At 40.4% G+C, this 19346-nt stretch overlaps 1 long non-coding RNA gene across 2 annotated transcripts; it reads right to left on the minus strand.

Moving 5' to 3' along the window:
* Positions 1–164: 164 nt before the first annotated feature.
* LOC144083833 (uncharacterized) lies at positions 165–19326 on the minus strand. Of its 2 annotated transcripts, none has more exons than XR_013303641.1 (6): positions 19116–19326; positions 18865–18942; positions 17799–17941; positions 5610–5747; positions 1488–1524; positions 165–1401 (listed from the first exon to the last, which is right to left on the minus strand). It is a non-coding gene; the product is annotated as an uncharacterized LOC144083833 (long non-coding RNA). The 2 variants fall into 2 exon arrangements; XR_013303640.1 differs by having other exon boundaries at positions 19031–19326.
* Positions 19327–19346: the final 20 nt, after the last annotated feature.

A 19346-nucleotide genomic window follows, 5' to 3' on the forward strand; every position in this document is an offset into this window, starting at 1 on the left:
TCTTAGCAACATAAAAGTAAAATCAAATGAAATGCACAAAGTTTATCTTTCTGCCTTTATCTTTAAAAATCAGCTTTTGTTTTGCACTGTCAGCACTGGCATCTTAAGTTGTAAACATTAAGTACATTGTTCTATTGGTGTGAATGAAGTACATGTGTAGGAGTATAAATCCTAACAGACAAAGCCATACACGAACAGTAATCACACAAACACAATGCTTTTCAAAAGAAAAGGAGCATTTTTTTGTTTGGAAACACTCCATTGGTGCATAAGCACGTGTGCTCCAGGCTTTGTCTGTATGTGTTCTTGCACTGTACTGTTTATGTGTTACTGTTTACGACAACAGTGCCAAATTTAGTTGCATCATCTGCCCCTTTGTTTCCACGTAAGCTACCTCTGCAGAGTTGTGGGAATAACCGACAATAAAGAAAGAGAGTGTCAACTGAAGAGTGACAAAAACAATGGGAAAAGAATCCCCATCATGCCAAGAGTTACATTGTACTCATTTTCATGAGAAATTACACAAACCCAAACAAGCTAGTAGTTGATATTTTCACAGTGCTGCAAAATGTATTATTATTATCTTCCACAAGTTTTTTTTAAATGTATCAAATAGATGAGAAAATATAGCGGCCATACAAAGTGAGGCAACAGATGAAGGGGGACGTAAACAATGGGCTATCTGACGTCTGCAGGCTAACAGGGTTAGTCTTATCTTATCTGCATTCCTTCCTCGGACGTGACGTTAAACATGTTTCACTAGTACCGATACTTGAAAAGATGGTCTCCACTGGCTCTATGCAATTTACAGATTTAATTTGATTTTCCCATCTGATAGCAAACTCGGCAATTTATGCCCACGTTCATTCAAGTGGATGGATCCCACCCCAAAAAAAATGACGCCCACAATTTTTGCCGCATACCCACTGGTTTTCATGAGATCTACACCATGAGTTCCGGAAGGATCATCGCGAGTCAGAGGTAATTCCAGCATTGCGGCTGCATCCAAAAAGCTCAGGTGCACTCAGCACATTTCCATCTATTTACATGTTTGTCAAGCATTGAAATGTGACTTATTGCAATCACTGCTGATTACAGCTGAATGGATTAGCATATATGAAAATTCAGGATATATTACTGGTCCATTTTTGCTCATTTTACCATTCGATGAACATTATTTTGTGTTTTTGCTTCATGAACTTCAAAAACCAAATACACTCCAGCCCCCCAACACACACACACACTCGCACAAGTGGAGTTATTATTAGGAAACAAAAGGGTTGCAGAATGTGCTTCTGACACTTGCTTAAAATAGGATTTGAAATGTCATACATGCCCGGCAGATGTAGTTGCGTAGCACGAAGGGCATGCTTCGTGCGTGCTGTGTCCCAGGTGACCAACCTGGATAGACAAGCACATGTATAGGTATTGTGTACACTGGTATTTTATTTTTCTCTTACTGTAATTAGTGATATAATTTGTAGTACCCGAATGTTTGATGTCTCCAAGAATATTCCCGGGAGCCTAGAAGAAATGAGACAAAAAGATAAATTGGTTCAATTAGTAATTTATGGGAAACGTGAATTGTGCTTAAACAGCATATTAAACATTTATCACCTGGTTCCCTGTAGACAATTGGAAAAACTGTGAAAAGCGGGCACTTTGCGTGAGATAAAAAGACCTGAACACTTTGTTTGTGAATTGTTTAGTCACTGAGAGCATCAAAGGTGCTGTAACTAGTGTGCGACAACACAAGTCCTCCTGAAGCAAATTGAAACGTATGCTGAAGTAAATCAAGGTCTCATTAAGGTCCCTGTTGACAAAAATGGTCTGCTGGGCTGTTGGAGTCCAGATGGGAGAGAAGCTAGATGTGGCAGGTGAGCTGGCAGCCGGTCATGAACTGTAGGCTGGGCAGTGAAAAGGACCAGGACCAGCATTGGTTTAAGAAAAGAGGCACATTTTGACAGAATCTGACATTTTGGGATCGGAATGTAGCAACCTTGCATCAAAATATCTTATCTGGCAACCTATATCTTGGAAGGGAGTGCATATTGGCGGTTCTACACTGGACTGATATACGTTCACGCCCAATGATTCAACACCATTGTGTCCCGACTCCTCAACCACTGGGAGGAGGATGTACGAAGATTTCTCTGTTTTACCCTACCATACCATATCATAAAAGTATGCATTACAGTCTACTTGAATAAAGGTAACACTTTGAAAGGAGCAGATAACCTTGTCTTCTTGAGAAAGTTTTAAATGTCTCTGGCAAATGATAAAACTATTCATGGCAGCCAGCTCTTTTTATTCGCTCATTACTTTTGTAAACTGGGAGGAGGCCACAGGGCCAACTCAGGAAAGACTGGGGAGACTACGTCTTGCCTTGGGATCCTACCGCAAGGGCTAGATGAAGTCGCTGGGGAGAGGAAACTCTGGACTTCCCTGAGACCAACTTCGGTATAGCGGGAGAAAATGGATGGCTGGAATCTGTATAAAGCTTCCATCAGGATGTCCTTGATTTATACAAAATACTTTAAAGGCACCAGCATGAAAAGGAAAAAAGACATCTGAAAGCATTTACAAAATACCTACTGATTCAGCAGAGACTTTTCTCGTTACCATTGTTGGCAGTTAACGCCAGACATATTTGTTTTCCAGACTTTGCTGTCTGTCCTCCGACGGCAGATAAATCTTACTTTAAAAGGTGTGTGACAGGATGCCAGCGACAAATACACAAACGTGGACGTAAGATTTATTCGTCGTCAGTCTCTTATGTGTTTGCAAAGGTGGAGTACAAAGAAATATCTTTCACATCCTGGCGTTAATGCGCTATGTGGTGTCAAAATTAAGGATGTAAAGGATAGTTTATTTTAGGAATTATTTTGTATAGGCATTCCGTTTTTAGAATTAGTCTAAGGATAAGTACTTTTTTTTTTGAATTTTGTATACTGATGATTTTAATTTGCTAGAATGATACTTTTGAAAGCAATTATATATTTTTTTCGTCATCGTCAGAGTGACATTAGATACGCCGGATAAAATTTAACGTGCCTCCACATGTCAAGACTGTTAGTAACGACTGGGCGTCATAGGGTGTTGCACAGGGATTTGGATGGTTGGTTAGTATATGCACTTTGGGCCGAAATCTGCTGCGCCGAGCAGCGAAGCAGAGAGCACATCCAAAGTGCTCTGCAACTTCCTTCATTTGGTCAGTCAATGTGCTCCATTTGGGTTAGTTCTCCGAAAAGACACATCTGCTGTTTATTATGTTACTGTGCTTTGCAGCGGTGAGCTAGTGCAATGCATCATGCAGAATGACCGTTTCCAAAAATATGATCATCCTTGTAGAAGCAATAATGTGTAATGTAGCTTCTGTGTTTTCCCTATTTCGCTGCGGGCATAACGGCCCGCAAATCGACGGCTGTCTTGTCAACTTTCTTGTATAACATTGTCGAAAACGCCCACTTGTCACCCTCAGGGACCTCAAAGAGTGGCGAGCGAGACGACAGATGAAGATAGATGTATGATGTGACGCCGTTACAGTGCCTCATCTTCACACGTGCTGGAGGCCATGTTGTCAGGCTTCACCACACACCCCCACAAACGATACAAAGGAAAATGAAAGCATCCGATACAAAAAAGAAGATTTAAGATATTTCCTAAAAGCAGAAGGGCAAGATTTTCAAGGAAAAGCTAATCCTGACTTTCATCCAGCAAAAAGGTTCATGGAGATAGTCAAGGGTCTTGATTCACAAAAAACACTCCAACTATTCTTATCAGGCTGCGCAGACACTACCAGTAACCCCATGTCATTCATTCTCCTGCTTGATTCATAGTGCCTTAAAAATGGTGGTTGTAGAAATAAAAACCTGGTGGGAAGTGGAAGCTTTATTGAGCAGGTTACATCACAGAACACCAAGAGCACACGAATAAGTCGCCATATTGAGCCTGTCGGTGCGCTACGAGTGCGTCTCCCTTACGAGAAATCTTTTCCCAAGGCACTCTAAATGGTTGGATATGCTTGCTAATTGCTAAATTGCGTGGAGAAATTTAATTTAATAGTCCGAAAATTGGGCCTTTGGAGTTTGTGTTGGCAATTTTTGTCAGAAAAGTCCTCCGGAGTCAAAACCAAAATTGTCTTTGAAACTTTATTGGGTTGTTTTTATCAAATAGTCAGCATTTACATTAAGAATGGGTTTGATACATTAATGCAATGCTGTAAAACAGCTCAACATACTTTTAGATTTTTTCTTTAACCAAATCAATCCAGAAAACTGCAGTTTATTACTGTAAATTAACTACTAGGGAAAAAAGCTGGCCATTGAAATCGAATATTTTTGTTCGTATATCAAAGTTGGATTGTTGGGTGTACAGAACCAGACAAAATGTATGATATATATAAATAGATGACCAATAGTCACAGCTTTTATTAGTCAGATGCATGTATACTTTGGAAAAGCAGAACCCTTGTACTTCATGTCATTAAAATGTTCCTGTGTTGTAATAAATCGAGTGCAGTATTCAGCGACCTTCATTGGCCCTTCTGTCTTTTGAAATGCTGTGAATAATGAATGCAATTATTCAATTAACTTAAAATAAAATGGCAGAGTTCCTAACGGCGCACATCCACATTTATCTAGCTCGTAAGGCCTGCTTTGCTCAAGGGATCACCATAACCATGTGTGAATATTTAATGGATATCCCCAGTTTCGTTTGTTGACATTCACACTGCAAACAATTCAACAGCAATTAACGTGAAATGGATGCTCGCGCCAAAATAAAAATAAAAAATGTACTGTTGACATCCACCACAGTGTGCCTTCTGCCTTTGTGTGGAACAACTGATAACGGCTTCTCGAAAAAAAGAAATTTACAGCCGGAAAGGGAACAGGGGACATTTTATGAGATAATGGCGCAGCGGCGTCATTTAAATGATGAACTAGTGACTTTGAATAATGGCAATGAACATAAGAAAGCAAACAGCAAGAAGTCCAGAGAGGAAAATTTACCAGACAAGTCAAGTTTATCAGAAGTGACTTAGCATAACATAATGCATTCTCTTACACAGGTTCAATTCCTACTCGTTTGAAAACATTGTTACCTATGCAAGTAGTGATCAACCCAAGTATAAAATCTACATGACCACATAGGATTGACCTGCATAGGATTGTTTTGATAGCCGACAAACCACCGACTATTGTCGCCATTAGTTGAATACTTGATATGGATTTAAAAAGTTCCTCTATAAGTTTTTCCTCTTTAAGACTTAAGTTTCAGAATTGACCAACTCCACCGGTCCCAGCTCAGAGCCAAGTATTTGACCCTTAGGTTGGGATGGCATGCCCAATGAAAATCCAATTCCCATGACTTTTTCCCCTTTAAAAGTCAGTCAATAGAGGAAACGGTTTATTCAGGATTCGTCCTCATTTTACCGAAAGTTAAGTTGACCAGGCCAAGTTCCTCAAGGCAAGAACACTGAAATTTCATCATGCATCAAGCAGGCAACATTGTTCGAAAGGGACCTCTTGTGCATTAATTTTAATGAAAATATTAAATGGGAATGACGTGAATGTCTGGGCCCGCAGGCACTGGTGACTGTGACTCACCAATCTGTGACTCCCCGCAGCTGTGTTTGGGCTCTTGGAAAGGAAAGACACCCCCTCTCCACTTTCTTATTTTTGGCTTGGCGACAGCATGTTTGCTTGATTTTAGCTCAATTTCACCAGCTAAACTGGCGCACCAATCTGGGGGAAGCAAATGTAGATTAGATTAGCGAGAATGAAACATCATGTTTTAGTGCCACTGACGTGAAAGGTGATGATAAACAGGACAAACATACACACGTATATGTGTACATCTTATCAACACAAGGGTCGCAGGGGTGCTGTAACCTATGCCAGCAGGTGGGGGATACAGACAACTATTTGTCAAGTGTGCAAAATTGGCTGCTTTGGTTTGCAATTTGGACATGATACATTTCCCTTCCATCTGGTGTCACTTTGGAATTAATCTTCAAGTAAGTCGCTAATTCACTTTGCCTAACCGCTGAAAAGTGTCATGGACATGAGCTTTGCTAGTAATTTAAAATAAAAAAATATAACCCAGAGCAATGACAAGTAGCCCAATTTAGCAATCAAGGGGACGCAAAACACTTTGCCATGGGCTGTAATTTTACAGGTTTGAAATCCCTGGTATATATAAAAAAAAAGTCAGTATGGAGTATAATAACTGCATCAAGGACATTTATAAGAAACTGGCTGTTGGAAAATCCGTTGAAAATTGAGCAATCTATAGTTGTTTCTAAGTACATGCGCCATTGACTTTAATGTCATGTGGCTCGAATCAAATAGTCCTGTCCTACGTGGACAAGTGAGGATACTAGTGCCCATTGCCTGAGCGCGCCTGAGGCAGCTAGCCTTATTTATGGTATCTCTGAGGGTGACAGGAGATGAAAGAAATAGTTCATCACCAAGGACAAGAAATGTAAAAAGTACAAACAAACACAAAAGAAAACCCAGATCATAGCATGAAGGACAAAAATCCATTGATTTGTGCATTTATGAAACAGGAACGTATTTCAGCACTATATACCCAATTCAGCACTTCCGATTGTGCGTGAGTTCCTGCAAAGAGCTCCTGGGTCTATGTTAATTTGTATGGTGTAAAGTTGTAATAGGTCTGAAAGAGAAAACTGGGTCAGGCTCATGAAACAGGAAGAGATGCGAGCTCTGTTCATTTCCTCTCCCATTGATTATCTATTACGTATAGTATAATGGTTAATCTTGTGCGGTTATTTTTAATATCTATAGATAATCGTGACCTTTTTCCCCCAATCTCTCTCGCAGTGTCTGTCGTTTTTTTTGCAATGCCATTCTTCTCTTCCTACCACTCCTGCTTCCTGTAAATGCTGCTGCACCAGCCGAACTTCCCCCAGTGGATCAATAAGGTGCAATTGAGATTTTTTACATCACTGCAAAGCAGCAGCAGCACATTTGTTGTGCTCCAAGTCATTGGCTTCCACCCAGGAGGACCTGCTGCTGAATTTAGAAGCAGGCATTGCGCCACGGCGATTGTAATGTTGGTTGTTTTGAAGCGGGACAATTAGTGGAGTCAGATCAGGTGCGTCATTTTTCCTTTTGGGAAATTATCCTGAAACATATTCATTGCCTTTGATGGCGTACGATGGCCAATCCATTTGAATTTGGAGAGACTGTCAAACAGATTATTTGGAGAAAACAAGTAATTTGCGAACCAATTTCATACTATAATTTCCACATCACGCCTACAAGAGCACCAATTCTGACCTCGGCGAGATACCTTCCTGATTAAGTGGGGTTCAAATTCAGTGTGCGCACATCCAGTGGTGCAAAGAGGAGGACAGCAAACTCTCAAGAATCCGATCGATACAAAAAAAGGCCGCGAGGGTGGACTATATTACTGCCAGGAGGAAGGCGGCCGCAATTCTGTTCGTGTGGCGACGTTAGAAGACACAGTCGGTTATGCGGACTGAACGCAACACACACAATTCACAAAGCAATCGCCACAAGCGTCAATGTTTAGTGCAGGAGAGCAGAAAAGTTCATTGGACAACTACAACAACACATTAATTGCATGGTGAAACTATTCCAATAGAAATGGAAATTTGGTCATAAAATGCTTCTTATTGGAGCAACAGATGCGTTATTTTTAGTTATCTGCCGTTTCCCTTTTACAAAGCTTAGCTCAGTTATTTCCATTCCAAACATTAGCATTTTAACTGTCACTTACTTTTTGCCAAGTTAATTTGGTTCCCCTATTAGGTTTTGTTTTCTATTTAAGTATTCAATTAATTTGTTGGAGTAGAGCTTTTGATTTGGATTAGAAAAATATATGTGGAGACTGGACAAAGCAGAAAAAAACATTTTGATGTCTTCGTTGGGTACACGGTCGATTGGTCGCCGGTCTTTTGGTTGCCGATCTTTCGATCGCCGGTCTTTTGGTCGCCGATCTTTTGGTCGCCGGTCTTTTGGTCGCCGGTCTTTTGGTCGCCGGTCTTTTGGTCGCCCGGAAGGTTATTGATAATTACCATTTAAATCGTTGCTCAAATTCCCCAAATACAAACTGCAAATTACTATTTATTCATACTTAATGCCTTAGTAATTATTAGGCTAAAGAAAAGCTCAAAATTTCCCTGATTTTTATTGTTTTTTGTTGGAGAACTTGTTTCGACCCTGACTGACATAGCTTCTTAAAGGGACAACGCATGTACATGCAAACTCTTATACATTCACACGTCGGCTCAGTGAAACTGCTCATGGCCATTGTTGGCTTTTATTGATGCGTAGACCGTGTTGTTTTACCTTGTTTTGTCGCCGGTCTCTTGGTCGTTGGTCTTTTGGTCGCCGGTCTTTTGGTCGCCCGTTGTCGCGGTCGGGGCGACCAAAAGACCGGCGACCAAAAGACGGCGACCAAAAGACCGGCGACCAATTGACCGCACACGCTTCGTTGTGGCTACTACAAAATAGTTATTCAGAACGTTGTCTTTTGAAAGGTAGTTTAACCTGACAAATATAAGACAAAAGTCAAACAAAGTCTCCTGTATTCTTTTCTATGGCTGACTGCCAAGTTGTTCATTTATTTTAAAAATATCAATTGTGGGAACAAACTGTGGCCATCGTCCTACAAGAATCCAGCACAATACTAATTGCTGCCGATATAATTCAGTGTTCGCAGAGTAAAAGTGAATTTTCCCATAAATCTCTTCCCCTGCTGACAGACCAGCTGATCAAAGGGAAAACATGAATAAAATAAACGATAAAAAATAAAATTTCATCTAGGGTGAAGCCATTCGCCTTCTTGTACCTGATGGAAAATTAATCTTCACCTCAATGATTTATGCACATTTGTACGGTTCCTGATTTATGCAGGAGGTACTTTGCAGTTTCGAGAAGGCTTTCGTGTTCAAGTAATTGTTATTATTATATGTTAGCCTGCAAGAAATATTCGCAAGCGGGGAGACAGAGTAAGATTAGGATTGACATTTGTCCTCAACGGTCAGCATAGAAGCCAATCCAAGCAAGGTTTTGTGTCGAGAGGACCTCCGATTGCCACAATTTGATTAACTCTTGGCTATGTGTAATGCAGAGACAAAGACAAATGGGCTCATCTCTGTTTCATGTGGAAAGGCCTGAACCTTCCCTGCTTCTCCCGGGATGCCCTCTACAAAAATTGTGGATCATACATTGTCCCCTTCTCCTCTTGTTATGTGCTCTATTTTGGGAAGGTAGCAAGGTGATTTGGAATGGGCTTAGGGGATATTTGCCTTTGATACAAGCTTTGTCCAAGTATAAACTGTATCTAATCCAAATTTGGATTTCAAATGGAAGCACATTTGAATATGTCTAAATGTATCAGGAACCTGCTGTGTTTTTGCATATTTATTAAGTAAAACATCCAAGTATGACCCAGATCTGACTGGTGTTTAGCATAGATTTTAATGTGGGAAATGTATTTTGACAAGCTGAAAATATGTGTAAAATTGTGCCTTTTTTTCAATAATGTGTTGGGTAAGATGCTACAATGCCCAACTAGAATTCAGATTGGATCCAGATTGGGTATTTAGGAGCGATTACATTACAAAATTCTACTAGACGTGTTTCCACTTATAGGAGAGGAATTTTCCAAATCTTCTTTGATATGTAAAATATTTTCTTAAATTCTGTGTAAAACAAAAAGAAGCCTTTAACAACATAGATTTGATGTGGATTGAAACTAGATTGTGATTTTGGCATCAATTAAAAGCTATCTTAACATGCATTTAGCATGTTCTAATTTAATGGTTATGATTCAGATTGAACATTTCTACTTGAAAATAATATAACAGATAAACCGTACATGTGGCATCTTGTCGGATTTAATTCATTCCAGGAGTGTGTTGGGCCAGAAGGTGTATTGTCAGAATCAATCAACATCTCATTTTTAATTGAAACGCAGTTAAAATGTTATACTTAATGTTTTCAAAAAACATATGATACATCTCTGCGGAAGTGTCACTTTAAACCAGGTTTCCTCTGAAGTTCATCCAGATTGTTCAATAAGAAGGCCTGTTAGAATAATTACTAAGTAGAAATTTCTGAAGCGTAGCAAAATGTCAAGAAAAGTGTTCAAATAATTGTTGAATGACTTTTTTATTTATTTTTTGGCATGCTCATAAATGTCTGTGGCAGAATTCCATTTGGCATTTTGCCCCAGACTGCCTATGATTTACTTTGTCCTTACCTTGGGCGCATGTATGAGCACAATTATTTATACCAGTAAAAAAGGGGCTTGCCAGTGCCGTGCTGCTGATTATGAATTAATGTCGCATGCCGCTATTATTAAATTCTGCGCTGTGGACGGCAGGCGGGGAAAAAAGAGACTACGCTTGGTTCGCCGAGTCAACCAATTTACGTTTAGCAATATAGCATTCTATAAAAAGAAAAAAAGAAAAGAAAAGAAAAACACCCTGACAAAACTAATGGGGGGAGAATATAATTTCATGCTAGAGTATTCATGATGAATATTTGTAGTGACACTTGTATATTCTGGCCGCAGCCTCGACAAACACACGTTGAAGTGACATATTCATTATGCCTGCGTCAAGGGGTGACCTTTGAAATTCATTCTCTTCTCGCACGCAGATTACAGGGAGGAAATGCCAGCATATTAGTTTCTTTATCAATGAACTTCACCTGAATAATTGCACTGCTGGATCCATGTTTCAATATAATGTAATTATTCCGACAAAAAACTAAAATGGTGTCGTGCGCCGGGCCGATTAGCATGCCGCCAGAGACCCCAATCGCCGTCTTTTCATTTCCGCGGAGCGCTCCGCTCCAAATCATATTTTCTCCAGAGCGATATGGACGGCCAGTACGGACATAATGCGCACATCAGACGCTATCAGACCAATCAAAGAGAAACTGTCACATCTCTGCAATGTGTGTGTGTGTGTGTGTGTGTGTGTGTGTGTGTGTGTGTGTGTGTGTGTCAGTGCAGAGCAGATTTTATTAGAGATGCTGCGGCGCCTTAGGGATGTGTGGGCGACGGAACATTCATTTCTTCATTTGCGAGAATCAGAACGAACTTTAAACCGCCGCAGTGAAGTCAAATAAGGTGCAGGAACTGTGAACTCATTCACCACCATTTGCTTGCTGCCAACCCTCCCAGCACAAATGGATTGGACATCATTTGTAAGACAGCGGCTTCACCACTAGTCAACACAAAAACATTTGACTTATGCAGACATTTTCTGGATTTAGTCAGACCAAAGGTTAATTTGAGACCGTTAATAACCTCACTGCCGGTCATCCAACGTTCATGACTTCATTTCAACTGCTGCCATTTAGTCTGAAAGGTCATCTCGTTATAGTATTTCTGGATGGGTGCTGGTATTTTTGTCCATGTAGCCACAATGTATCTACAAATCAAATGAAAGGTTCTTTATTTTTTTTTTATTGTTCTTCTCTTTTTACTGTGACTGACATGGTGACCAGTTCATGGTGTATCCCGTCCAAGTCAGATGGGGCTAGGATATTTTAATATGTCGTCATTTTGTCTCTTTCAGATCTAAGGATCATATCATGAGATTACACAAAATATTTCCTTGATTCATCCAACCTGAATCGAAGAGTTGCTGTCATTGGTCTGAATACAGATAACACGCTGACTCAGTCCCGCGAGGATCAATTAAAGGCAGGAATTTAGGAGCCACGAGCCAGACATCCCCCCACTGACATACAAAATTAGCTTTGGTATTAATATGGAGATAATGCTTTACAACTCATTAAACACAAGGCCTCTTGATAAGAGTCTCTCTCGAGTGAAGACGAATCTGACGTCTCTTTTGAAACAATTTCATTGTTAGAGCGTGCATATAGGCACTCAAAATGGAAAAAAATAATAACATGTCCCCAGAAAAGAGTGTAGTTAAACCACAAGGGAACTTGCATAATAAAGCAGCAGATCTCTAGGAGATTTACTTTCTACGACAAGGGGATGTGAAGGTTAAACACAGCCCATGCCTCCTTCTCCTCTCTTTCTAATTACTGAAACCGAGCGTGAGAGAGGAGCTGCCGAGTGAGTACAGACCAAATCTCAGCTGTCAAATAACGTGCAAGCAACCATGGATGGATGGAGAAACTGTCTTGGTGGAAGCTTTCAAGTTGAAACCGTCCTCTACACAATTAAAACCAGTGTGGAACTCAAACGGAATCCAATTATTAATCCAAAGCTTGGGTCCAATAACCCTTAAAACACTTCTACACTTGAGTCACATAAAAGACAACACTATCTATATGCTATTACAAATTCCTGCGGCAAATTAATACGTTGGGTCATGTGGCCTCAATGGAAACACCTCTTTTGAGGTTTTGGAGAAAAAGCAAATCTTTAAACGAGGCAGAAATCAACTATGCCACCTACAACAATCCAATAAATTCCGGAATCAACGACTTTAATAAATGTGGAATTAAACATACAAACAACATTTGGATCTTCTTAAATCAAAAACCCACTATTTGGGCACACTAGCAGGTAGTTGGCGAAGGGTATTGTTTAAAAAATACCCCAAAAATGTCTATCGGTTCAACTTTGGGACACTGCATTGAATCCGAAAAAAAGGATAAATCAACTTAAAAGTAACATATTAGCAAAAAAAAGACCTTTTGACCCAGGGGATGGAAAATGGCTGTCAAATGATGGATCTGAACTATCCAATCCAAAGTTTGTAGACAGAAAATTCAAAGTGTTAAAACGTAATCTCATCAAGCCAAGTTGGCGTCACGCTTCGTAAAGTCGGCCAATCTATTTAATCAGATGCTAACGTTGTCCAATTGTCATCTCTTGCTCGCTCTCGGGGCCTTTTTTGGCGTGAGACGAGACTCATTTCGGCAAACGGTCCTTTCCAAATACATAAATAGTTTAGGTTTTAATTAGGAGCGGTAAGTATAGCAGGTAGTCTCTGCTCCGGGTTTAACACCGATGCCCCAAGCTGTGCTTTGTCACCCGTTTGCGTAGAATGTGCGCTCTCACACCCACACATGTGCAAGACAATTAAAACAATTATACACAGATGTTAAATTATAATAGATGTTGTCAGCCTCCCACTGTCAATCACAAGAACACTACGCTTTGAATAGCCGACACATTAGCATTTAGGTCTGAATAACATCACATTTACCCAGCTGATTACATGATATGGGAAATAAGGTATGCTGTGTTTGTAAATGTAACAAAGCAACTAAATGAATAAAAAACAATACATTGTTCAGCTTTTCTGGCAACAATGTCTGACTTAATTGTTGATTGATTAGGTTATGGGAAAAATTGTGACCGGACATTTCGTCGAAAGACGTTTGGTCCCCGGACGTTTAGTCACCGGACGTTTGGTCGACCGGACGTTTGGTCCCCGGACGTTTAGTCACCGGACGTTTGGTCGACCGGACGTTTGGTCGACCGGACATTTGGTAGAACGGACGTTTGGTAGAACGGACGTTTGGTAGAACGGACATTTGGTAGAACAGACGTTTGGTCGCCGGGTTCGCTCGCTGTCAAATTATGACAGAGAGTTTACTGTTGATATTTTGATATTAGATATTTAGATATTAAACTCTCTCTCTCTCATGATTATAATTTTGAGAGCTGGTTTTAACAGTAACAACCCGGCGACCAAACGTCCGTTCTACCAAACGTCCGTTCGACCAAACGTCCGTTCGACCAAACGTCCGTTCGACCAAACGTCCGTTCGACCAAACGTCCGGTCGACCAAACGTCCGGTCGACCAAACGTCCGGTCGACCAAACGTCCGGTCGACCAAACGTCCGGTCGACCAAACGTCCGGTCGACCAAACGTCCGGTCGACCAAACGTCCGGTCGACCAAACGTCCGGTCGACCAAACGTCCGGTCGACCAAACGTCCGGTCGACCAAACGTCCGGTCGACCAAACGTCCGGTCGACCAAACGTCCGGTCGACCAAACGTCCGGGGACCAAACGTCTTTCGACGAAACGTCTGAGTACCGGGAAAAATAAGTACTTCATGCTTATGCATATGCAGCGTAAACTGCATATTTTCTTCCAGTAATATAACCGGCTACAGTTACATACATTTTGAAATCAAATAAAATGGGTACTGAATAATCCTTTTTCCGTGCCATTGATGGTTCATTTGAACTGGGAGAGGCAAAAAGAGAGTGATTCCTGGTAGCCTTACCAGTTCAATGGCAGCTGATGATTGAAAAGGTACTGGCTATAAAGGAAAAGCTATATATATTACTGTGTTTCTTTATACTCAACAAAACAAAATGGATCGAATGGCCTTCATTCCCCAATGGCGTCTCAGCCAAGAAGTAACAACTTGCGCATTTGGTGCTTTGGCCACACAGGAACCAGTCACCGGCCAATTTCATTCTAAGCAGGGGCCCCTTTCTTGTTAAATAGCCGTCTCTTTACAGTCATCTGTCTTTATTCAGTGCCTGAATAACATCCTCCTGAAAAACTCAAGCACAGCTTTCGATTTACTGTATTACACTTGCATTTATTAGCATATTGTTGCTTCCTAATTCAATTTTTTCTCTTCTTTTGAAGAACTCTTGGGGCCAAGCTTTATTGGAATAAAGACTGATTTGCAACTCGCAAAGAACTAAAAGTCACACACTTGTACCGGGTATACACAAACCCTCTCAGCAGCCACTTAGTCGCACACCGCGGAGCTACTTCAACATAAATCCCAGCCTGGCCTTGCACAAGCATACATGAAGAGGTGTCACACACCCTCTAATCTGTTTGCAGGCCAAGGTCCTCTTTAAATCACACTTTCCAAGCAGTTCTGGTTCTAACAAATCTGCCATTTCTGATATACGTACAGTGTCTTGTGCTTGGCTATGATCGGCGCTGTGGAGATCTAAACGCAACGCTAATGTGTGGCATCAGTAAAGATGATGTTTACAGAGACGAAAGCTTGTCGAATTGATTCATGGTATGAAAGACTGTTTTGGAAAATGAGTAGTATCACACATTTTGATTACGGGGAAAATAAAAATGGAGAAAGTATGTAGTCGTTTTTATGCTCGTGTACAAATAAAGGCCATCCTTGTCGTGAGTGATTATGTTTATTAAAATATGTACGGTAGAGTGGTGATAATTGAAGCATGAGCAAGTTGACAGATTAACTCAAAATAATTTATAATCCCTCTCAATGCCTCTTTGAGAGCGGGTGAGCCTTAACGGGACAAAGATTAGTGCTTGCATTGTAGTCGATTTCACGTATGCACGAGCCATATTGGGAAGGAACCTTGGTGACATTATACATCGCATATTTATTCATTCCATGGTTTGATCTAAAATACCTACATTCTACATAAGTAAATAAGATAAAAATACAAGGTCATACAGACAGTCAGGTCATGTTTTTTTCCCAAAGTAAATCATTTTTTTTCCATATAATCTTCATTTTAGTGTTGATTGACTGTCTCTTCTTGTTATTCACCAAATGTGAAAATATATGTAAATGCTAGTTGAGTTGTTTTTTCCACAATAATAATGAACACCATTTATAGCACAATTCCTATATTAAATCATTTGTGTTGACTTGGAAATGTCCCCAAGTGCCAGAGTGAGCTTGCTTGTCACTAATCATTTGTGGTAGGTGAATGCGAAGCTGACAAGTGACTAATTAGGCACGGGAAAAACAACACGCTGCAATTTACCTGAACATTTACTCAAATTCTCAATGTCAGGCCCCTGGTTGCACTTTTATTTTAATGGTGGCATTTGTTGTAGTTGCAGTGAATGCTGGTCATTAACATGCATTACTCTCAAAACAAACAACACTTATCTATATAATTATATCCGTCACCCTCATTACAGCAAACATATTGTGATACATTATACTGGTATAGTTATAGGATCATTTTCCTCATACAGGAAACCATTGCTTCTTACCTGAGGCAATGACTTATTTATGAAACTTACTTTTTTTTTAAACTACCATCGACATTTTAGATGCAACTTACAACATGCAAATAGGGTGACCCAATTCATCTACATAACTGCATAGTATTTATTAATTATTTATTAGGGGTAAAGTATTTACTAAGTGCTGTGGATTTTTAGGGGTGTGTTAGCAGTTTTATTTATTTTTTAATTCTCGAGCATGTGGCTGAGGTGAATGCCAGTAATAAACACCCATTGTTCTCAAAAACATTTCTTATCTATAATTATATCGGTAGCCTCCATTACAGCAAACATATTATGATACATTACAAGTTCAACAAAAGGATAATTTACAAAGCCTCATACGGGAAGCCGTTAGTGTTTGTCGATGACCCATCCTGACTGTTTCCATTAAGCATTAGATAATGTCTTTATGGGTTTCGTCATGGCTTAAGGGTCACTTTATGTTAAAATATCATCAATATGCAAGCGATCCATAGATGTAGTTGCATTTGACAATCCATTATTCCATCAACATCAGCAAACGGTATGCGTAGAATTGATCACAGTTCAGCTTTTTACTTTTCAGTAAGACGTTTCTTAGATTTAGAAATCCCTTACGATAATGAATTATGAATGCTTAAAATCAGTAATTGCATCAGGCATACTGTACAGTGAGTGCATGTTAGAAGTGACGTGTTGCATATCTTCAACAACATCTGTTCTAAAGCACACTTTCAGGCAAACAAAGATTCCTGCAAGTCTGTGCGGCTGTGTTCCTCCACCAGGGATTTGTGAAGACTTTCAAGAAATGAATCTTTAACAACCCGAGAATGACTTAATGTTCTTGTGACAGGAGGCGCCCCGTTTCAGAGATTTGAAGGAAATAGGCAGGTATGTTCTTATTAATGTTCAAGAGGGGGAAATTCAGCCGGCCTCATTTGCCATCCCCAAAACGGAAAGAATAGAAATGAAGGAAAAATAGGTCTTTTATCTGCAGTGTTTCTCACTCACAGATATGTTGGACTGCTTGGTGGGCGGATCAGTGGAAAACATAACATGTCTAGACGTTATTATCCTTGCAGAAACGGGTGATCTGTTTCATTCGCCCTCACCTGAATTAGTGGCCTACATACACTGAACACTACGGAAACCATCTTCACAGACGACATCAGTGGAATTGATTTGGCACAAAACAAGGGGGTGGTGGCCCCAAATACTCAACATGCATTTCTTTTGATTATATTTCACTTTGGTCTCTTCCAACTCAAAATCATATGCTGGCAACTGCTTGCCGGTATTTAAGAAAGAAAAACTGCAGACTAATATAAAAACGTCAAGTGAAAAGACTTCCGTTAAAATGGATTGGCAGAATTGTTTACTTGAAAAAGAAAATGGAATTCCCCATTAGAAGAAATAACTTAAGAGTCACAAACGAGGTCATTAAAGCCTAAAGTTGCACCACAGTACAATTTCACTAATGATTCGTCAACCATTGTCTTCATTGGGGTCATGGGTGCACGGTCGATTGGTCGCCGGTCTTTTGGTCGCCCGGAAGGTTATTGATAATTACCATTTAAATCGTTGCTCAAATTCCCTAAATACAAACTGCGAATTACTATTTAGTCATACTTAATGCCCTAGTAATTATTAGGCTAAAGAAAAGCTCCAAATTTCCCGGACTTTTATTGTTTTTTGTTGGAGAAATTGTTAAGACCCTGACTGACGTAGCTTCTTAAAGGGACAACGCATGTACATACAAACTCATACACTCACACGTCGGCTCAGTGAAACTGCTCATGGCCGTTGTTGGCTTTTATTGATGCGTAGACCGTGTTGTTTTACCTTGTTTTGTCGCCGGTCTTTTGGTCGTCGGTCTTTTGGTCGCCGGTCTTTTGGTCGCCCGTTGTCGCGGTCGGGGCGACCAAAAATCGACAGCGCACGGGGGTCATGTGGGTGGGCCTCTTTCGCCTATCCCAGGGGGATTTCTGCAAAAAGCAAGTTACATCCTAGAATGGTCAAAAGCCAATTCCGGACTTTGAATTGATATAAACACTGTATTAAATTTAAACTGTGCATTGCAAAGAGAGGGAATGAGCATCGCCGTCTGTTGGATCTGCTGTGTCGCTGGAATGCAGCCATGCCCCTAAGCAAAGTCATCTCTGGTCTACAGGGGTCGACGCAAAAGGGCCCGACAACAAACCTCGCCACGTTGGACCAGTGCCAGCCTGAGCCCATTTGCGGCATTTGTTCAACACGGAAACCCGCCGGGCGATTTGGCAATGTTTTCCCCAGGTGTTGTTGCAAATAACAATCTTATTCTCCATCCACTTGCTGCTGGAATTAAACTCAGAGGAGAATCTTCCCTTGTCGGTAGGGAAGAAGTAGAGCGAGAACGAGAGCTTCAAACACAGTGACAGTGTGTAGCCAATCATCTTGGGTCTCTCCTTGAACACTGCTGTCCCCTCTGGGCCACTGATCCGGGAAGAAATGCTTCTTTCTTCGCTCGGGGGGGCTCTAATACCTGGGTGATGAGTGCCAAGCTTCTACCAGCTGCAGCCCAATAAACCATGAAGCTCCATACAGCCCCCTGCTGAGCTCACTTTAATACAGCTGCTGTTAAAAAATTATATTTAAAAAAAAATGGGGTTGTAGTCAAGGCCATTCTGGAAGTTTTGTGGTTATTTCCCTGGTGACTTGGGTTAAAAGATGGCTATTCTGTTGACAACTGTTTACACACATTGACATCTAAGAACATCTATCCATGAAAATTGTTTACAAACAAATGAGGTGGCTACTACATAAGAGTCGAAGTAATAGTAAATATTTTCAAAAGCATCTACACTTATAAGGAAAGGATTTTTAAAATTGTGAATCATTTCTAAAAAAGGAAATGATAGAAAGAACTTACCTAACACGAGGTTCGTGTTTAGTTGATTTCGTTTCCTGGTTTGTAGCTTTGGGGATGTTACCAACAATAATAATTTTCCTACAAACAGTAATGGGGGGAATGAAAATTGTTTGGAAATACTATACTGGATCGACAAAACTATTGTTAGGCGTTACCGTTACTTAACTGCATGCTTGTTATATAACACAAAGTCTTCATCTAATTGGTGTCAATGCTAAACGAGGCAGTAAATAGATTTTTTTGTAGATCACCTCGTTTTTCTTCTGGGCCTTTGAGCCATCTTATTCCAGGCATTCGATTTTTATGAAGATTTTAGCAGCATACGGAAATAAGATGAAATTGCAGCAATCACAGCTGGAATCGTTCAGGATTTAGGACAGTGGTCCCCAAACTATACCGGTTTGGAGACCTCTGATTTAGGGCACTCAACTGGGAGCAGTCAGCAGCTAGTTGCCATGTCAAATCAAAGTGTATGGTAAAAT

Source organism: Stigmatopora argus, chromosome 10, assembly GCF_051989625.1.
Source record: "Stigmatopora argus isolate UIUO_Sarg chromosome 10, RoL_Sarg_1.0, whole genome shotgun sequence".
In the NCBI taxonomy this organism is placed as follows: domain Eukaryota; kingdom Metazoa; phylum Chordata; class Actinopteri; order Syngnathiformes; family Syngnathidae; genus Stigmatopora; species Stigmatopora argus.